Source organism: Triticum urartu, chromosome 2, assembly GCF_003073215.2.
Source record: "Triticum urartu cultivar G1812 chromosome 2, Tu2.1, whole genome shotgun sequence".
NCBI classification, from domain to species: Eukaryota; Viridiplantae; Streptophyta; class Magnoliopsida; order Poales; family Poaceae; genus Triticum; species Triticum urartu.
Genome location: NC_053023.1, coordinates 618,054,792 through 618,062,236, shown reverse-complemented (window position 1 = coordinate 618,062,236; position 7,445 = coordinate 618,054,792).

Sequence of the window (7,445 nt, the reverse complement as noted above, 5' to 3'; positions counted from 1 at the left end):
TTCAAAGCCAGGCGGTTGTGCAACATACACTTCTTCGTCAATCTTGCCATTGAGAAAAGCGCTCTTCACATCTATTTGATGCAGAAGAATGTTATGATGATTTGCGTAGGCCAGCAGTATGCGTATGGCTTCAAGTCTAGCCACAGGAGCAAATGTCTCATCGAAGTCAATCCCTTCAACTTGAGTATATCCTTGAGCAACGAGACGAGCTTTGTTTCTGACAACTTGACCATGCTCATCTTGTTTGTTGCGATATATCCATTTGGTGCCTATTATATTGTGCTTGCGAGGATCAGGATGCTTAACCAGTTCCCATACATTATTCAGCTCAAACTGTTAAAACTCTTCTTGCATAGCTTGAATCCATTCAGGTTCCATGAAGGCTTCATCAACTTTCTTGGGTTCAAATATTGAGACAAATGCAAAGTGCCCACAGAAATTTGCTAGCTGTGTTGCCCTTGAACGAGTGAGTGGACCTGGTGCATTGATGCTATCAATTATTCTCTCAATCTGTACTTCATTTGCAACGCGAGGATGTACATGACGAAGATTTTGCTCTTGCTGATCATTGTCATCGTTAGAAGGATTGTCTTCAGGCTGAGCATTGTCTTCAGGTTGATCATTGTCTTTAGGTTGATCAGGTGCGGAGATGATAAGTTCCTCTTCAGGATGAGCTTCAGAAGGTATGATTTCTCCAGTTCCCATAAGTTTGATTGATTCACTGGATGGAACTTCATCTAGCACATTTGGCAGGTGCTCTCTTTGCGAGCCGTTAGTCTCATCGAACCGCACATCCATAGTTTCAACCACTTTATAGTGAAAGAGGTTGAAGAATCTGTAGGAGTGCGAATCCTTTCCATATCCAAGCATAAAACCTTCATGTGCTTTTTGGTGCAAATTTTGAAGTGTGATGTGGATCCTTGATCCAGCACCTGGCACCAAATACTCTGAAGTAACTGACATTTGGCTTCTTGCCAGTAAGGAGCTCATAGGATGTCTTGTTCAGAAGCTTGTGAAGATAAACACGGTTGATGATATGGCATGCAGTATCAATGGCTTCAGGCCAGAATTTTCTTGGAGTCTTGTATTCATCAAGCATCGTCTGAGCCATCTCAATAAGTGTTCTATTCTTGCGTTCGACGACGCCATTCTGCTGTGGCGTGTACGGAGCTGAGAATTCATGTGTGATGCCCAAAGTATCAAGATATGTATCTAGGCCAGTGTTCTTGAATTCAGTGCCATTGTCACTTCTGATGTGCTTTATCTTGACGCCATAGTTGTTCATTGCTCGATTGGCGAAGAGTCTGAAGACATCTTGCACTTCAGTCTTGTAGAGGATTATATGCACCCAAGTATATCTTGAATAATCATCAACAATGACAAAGCCATAGAGACAAGCAGTAGTAGTAAGAGTTGAGTAATGAGTGGGACCGAAAAGATCCATGTGGAGCAGTTCGAAGGGTTGAGTCGTTGTCATGATTGTCTTCGAGAGATGCTTGGCCCTCGTCATCTTTCCTACTTCACAGGCACCGCATAAGTGATCCTTCTTGAACTTGACGCCCTCGATGCCTATGACATGCTTCTTTCTTGCAAGAGTGTGCAAGTTCCTCATGCCAGCATGCCCTAGCCTCCGATGCCAGAGCCAGCATTCTGAAGCTTTTGCTAGAAGACATACGGCAAGCTGTGGTCCTGCTGAGAAATCTACCACGTACAAATCATCTTTCCGATACCCTTCAAACACTAGAGACTTGTCAGATTCCATTAGAACAAGGCAACGATATTTTCCAAACATCACAATCATGTTTAAATCACAAAGCATTGAGACAGACATTAAGTTGAAACCAAGGGATTCAACAAGCATGACTTTATCCATGTGTTGATCCTTTGAGATTGCAACTCTACCTAGACCCAATACCTTACTTTTACCAGTGTCAGCAAATGTGATGTGACTTTTGTCAGATGGACGTAAGGTTGAGTCCATAAAAAGGCTTCGCTTGCCAGTCATGTGATTGGTACACCCACTATCAATAATCCATTTTGAAGCAGCTGGTGTCGTACCCTACAGTGCAGTTAGGGGGATAGGCTTCATGAAGAGAATTGTGAAGCAAAAACATTTGACGAGCCAGTGGATTATGAAAGCTTAGATCGAGATTAGGACTGATAGGGCAAGTAGCAAGCGACTCAGGAACAAAGTACATAATAAGACCATTTGGGCATTTGATCTTGTGCCCTACAAGATGTTTAAGGTCCCTAGCAATAGCTTCAGACGATTTTGGTTTTCGGCTGGAGACCTTTCCCTGCAAAAGAGAGTTAAGCTTTCTTAGCCACCCACATCTTCAAGGGTGGCTTCGAAGCAATGAGTGTAAGTGCAGCATCTGAGAACTTTGACTTTGGAGCCCTAGCAAAAAGTCTTGCAGGTGGACAATAGTACTCATAAGAATAAGCAGAATAGTTCTTGGTCTTATGAACATGGCAGTTTGATGAAACGCGCTCATATTCACAGGACTGAGTATGGCTTCCCTGCAAAACATTTGCGTTAGTGCGACTCAGGTGAGTCCTCTGTCTATATGAAGCCTTTGGACCGTATGAAGCCTGTGGTCTGGGGTTTGTCTTCTTCACCTGTGGTGTCATGATGACATTCACAGGAAGATTCTCCAAACACCTTTTCGGCACCCAGACCTTCTTCATAGGCGGTCCATTCTTGCAGTTAGTACCAATATACCTGGCAAACACTTCACCCTTCTGATTCTTAAATAGTTTATAGTTTGCATCAAAGGATTCATCAATAACAATGGGATTAGCACAAGTGAAGCCGGATAGGGTGGATGGATCCACTGAAGGTCCCTTTGCAGCAACCCATGTGGTTTTGGGGTACTGCTCAGGTTTCTAGTAAGAGCCATCAGCATTCATTTTCCTTTCGAACCCAACACCCTCTTTCCTAGGGTTTCGGTTCAGGATCTGCCTTTTGAGGACATCACATAGTGTCTGATGCCCTTTGAGGCTTTTGAACATCCCTGTTTCAAGCAATGTCTTCAACCTAGCATTCTCATCAGCAATAGCAGTGGCATCCTCAGCAGAGGGGTTAGTTGGCACATCAGCAGTTGAAGATATTGCAATAGTAGCAGCAGTAGAACAACCAGCAACAGAAGTAGCGTTGTCATGCTCAATACATTTAATACATGGTGGTTCTAATCCTTCCTGAGCCGAACTGATCTGTTTGGCGCGAAGTGACTCGTTTTCTTTTGAAGATCTTCATGAGCCGCTCTCAATTTCTCAAGATCTTGCTTCCTTTGAAGATAATCATAGGAAAACTTTTCATGAGTTGTTGAGAGCGTTTCATGACAACTTTCAAGTTCCTCATACTTAACGTGAAGATTTTTTATGTCTTCAATTAAGGACTGAGATTGAGTCATTTCAGCGTCTAACAGGTCATCGCTTTTGTCTAACAGTTTTTGAATATGTTCCATAGCTTTCTGTTGTTCAGTTGCAATTTTAGCAAGTGTTTTGTAGCTGGGTTTGGAACCACAATCAGAGTCATCTTCACTGGAAGTTTGATAGTGAGTAGTGCGTGTGTTTACCTAGGCACCGCGTGCCATGAAGCAGTAGGTTGGAGCAGAGTAGTCCTTGTCATTTGCATCGGTGTCGGTGACGGAGTCATTGTCTTCAGTGTTGAAGATGGACTTGGCAACATATGCTGTTGAAGGAAATATGCCCTAGAGGCAATAAAAAAGTTATTATTTATTTCCTTATATCATGATAAATGTTTATTATTCATGCTAGAATTGTATTAACCGGAAACATAATACATGTGTGAATACATAGACAAACACAGTGTCACTAGTATGCCTCTACTTGACTAGCTTGTTAATCGAAGATGGTTATGTTTCCTAACCATAAACAAAAGAGTTGTTATTTGATTAACGGGATCACATCATTAGAAGAATGATGTGATTGACATGACCCATTCCATTAGCTTAGCACCCGATCGTTTAGTATGTTGCTATTGCTTTCTTCATGACTTATACATGTTCCTATGACTATGAGATTATGCAACTCCTGTTTGCTGGAGGAACACTTTGTGTGCTACCAAACGTCACAACGTAACTGGGTGATTATAAAGGAGCTCTACAGGTGTCTCCAAAGGTACATGTTGGGTTGGCGTATTTCGAGATTAGGATTTGTCACTCCGATTGTCGGAGAGGTATCTCTGGGCCCTCTCGGTAATGCACATCACTTAAGCCTTGCAAGCATTGCAACTAATGAGTTAGTTGTACGATGATGTATTACGGAACGAGTAAAGAGACTTGCCGGTAACGAGATTGAACTAGGTATTGAGATACCGACGATCGAATCTCGGGTAAGTAACATACCGATGACAAAGGGAACAACGTATGTTGTTATGCGGCCTGACCGATAAAGATCTTCGTAGAATATGTGGGAGCCAATATGAGCATCCAGGTTCCGCTATTGGTTATTGACCGGAGACGTGTCTCGGTCATGTCTACATTGTTCTCGAACCAGTAGGGTCCGCACGCTTAAGGTTTCGATGACAGTTATATTATGAGTTTATGAGTTTTGATGTACCGAAGGAGTTCGGAGTCCTGGATGAGATCGGGGACATGACGAGGAGTCTCGAAATGGTCGAGACGTAAAGATCGATATATTGGACGACTATATTCGGACATCGGAAAGGTTTCGAGTGATTCGGATATTTTTTGGAGTACCAGAGAGTTACGGGAATACGTATTGGGCCTTATTGGGCCATACGGGAAAGAAGGAAAAGGGCCTCAAGGGTGGCCGCACCCCTCCCCTTAGTTTGGTCCGAATTGGACTAGGGAAGGGGGGCGCCCCCTTCCTTCCTTGTCCTTTTCCCTTCCTCTTTTCCTATTCCATATGGGAGGTGGAATCCTACTAGGACTAGGGAGTCCTAGTAGGACTCCACACCTGGCGCGCCTCTCCTAGGGCCGGCCTCCTCCCCCCTTGATCCTTTATATACGGGGGCAGGGGGGCACCTCTAGACACACAATTTGATCTTCATGATCGTTCTCTTAGCCGTGTGCGGTGCCCCCCTCCACCACAATCCTCGATAATATTGTAGCGGTGCTTAGGCGAAGCCCTGCGATGGTAGAACATCAAGATCGTCACCACGCCGTCGTGCTGACGGAACTCTTCCCCGACACTTTGCTGGATCGGAGTCCGGGGATCGTCATCGAGCTGAACGTGTGCTAGAACTCGGAGGTGCCGTAGTTTCGGTGCTTGATCGGTCGGGCCGCGAAGACGTACGACTACATCAACCGCGTTGTCATAACGCTTCCGCTGTCGGTCTACGAGGGTATGTAGGCAACACTCTCCCCTCTCGTTGCTATGCATCACCATGATCTTGCGTGTGCGTAGGAATTTTTTTTGAAATTACTACGTTCCCCAACAGTGGCATCCGAGCCTAGGTTTTATGCGTTGATGTTGTGCACGAGTAGAACACAAGTGAGTTGTGGGCGATATAAGTCATACTGCTTACCAGCATGTCATACTTTGGTTCGGTGGTATTGTTGGATGAAGCGGCCCGGACCGACATTACGCGTACGCTTACGCGAGACTGGTTCTACCGACGTGCTTTGCACACAGGTGGCTGGCGGGTGTCAGTTTCTCCAACTTTAGTTGAACCGAGTGTGGCTACGCCCGGTCCTTGCGAAGGTTAAAACAGCACTAACTTGACAAACTATCGTTGTGGTTTTGATGCGTAGGTAAGAACGGTTCTTGCTCAGCCCGTAGCAACCACGTAAAACTTGCAACAACAAAGTAGAGGACGTCTAACTTGTTTTTGCAGGGCAGGTTGTGATGTGATATGGTCAAGACATGATGAGATATAAGTTGTTGTATAAGATGATCATGTTTTGTTGAAGTTATCGGCAACTGGCAGAAGCCTTATGGTTGTCTCTTTATTGCATAAGATGCAAGCGCCAAATAATTGCTTTACTTTATCGCTATGCGATAGCAATAGTTGCAAGAGCAGTAGTTGGCGAGACGACCATGTGACGACACATTGATATAGATCAAGATGATGGAGATCATGGTGTCATGCTAGTGACGATGGAAATCATGACGATACTTTGGAGTTAGAGATCAAAGGCACAAGATGATGATGGCCATATCATGTCACATATTTTGATTGCATGTGATGTTTATCTTTTATGCATCTTATCTTGCTTTGATTGACGGTAGCATTTTAAGATGATCTCTCGCTAATTATCAAGAAGTGTTCTCCCTGAGTATGCACCGTTGCGAAAGTTCTTCGTGCTGAGACACCACGTGATGATCGGGTGTGATAGGCTCTACGTTCAAATACAATGGGTGCAAAACAGTTGCACACGCGGAATACTCAGGTTATACTTGACGAGCCAAGCATATACAGATATGGCCTCGGAACACGGAGACCGAAAGGTCGAGCGTGAATCATATAGTAGATATGATCAACATAGTGATGTTCACCAATGAAGCTACTCCATCTCACGTGATGATCGGACATGGTTTAGTTGATTTGGATCACGTAATCACTTAGAGGATTAGAGGGATGTCTATCTAAGTGGGAGTTCTTAAGTAATATGATTAATTGAACTTTAATTTATCATGAACTTAGTCCTGGTAGTATTAGCATATCTATGTTGTAGATCAATAGCTCGCGTTGTTGTTTTCATATGTTTATTTTGATATGTTCCTAGAGAAAATTGTGTTGAAAGATGTTAGTAGCAATGATGCGGATTGGATCCGTGATCTGAGGTTTGTCCTCATTGCTGCATAGAAGAATTATGTTCTTGATGCACCGCTAGGTGACGGACCTATTGCAGGAGCAGATGCAGACGTTATGAACGTTTGGCTAGCTCAATATGATGACTACTTGATAGTTTAGTGCACCATGCTTAACGTCTTAGAATCGGGACTTCAAAGACGTTTTGAACGTCATGGACCATATGAGATGTTCCAGGAGTTGAAGTTAATATTTCAAGCAAATACCCGAGTTGAGAGATATGAAGTCTCCAACAAGTTCTATAGCTAAAAAGATGGAGGAGAATCGCTCAACTAGTGAGCATGTGCTCAGATTGTCTGAGTACTACAATCGCTTGAATCAAGTGGGAGTTAATCTTCCAGATAAGATAGTGATTGACAGAATTCTCTAGTCACCATCACCAAGTTAGTAGAACTTCGTGATGAACTATGATATGCAAGGGATAACGGAAACGATTCCCAAGCTCTTCGTAATGCGGAAATTGACGAAGGTAGAAATCGAGAAAAACATAAGTGTTGATGGTAGACAAGACCACTGGTTTCAAGAAAAGGGCAGAGGGAAGAAGGGGAACTTCAAGAAGAACAACAAGCAAGTTGCTGCTCAAGTGAAGAAGCCCAAGTCTGGTCCTAAGCCTGAGACTAAGTGTTTCTACTGCAAAGGGACT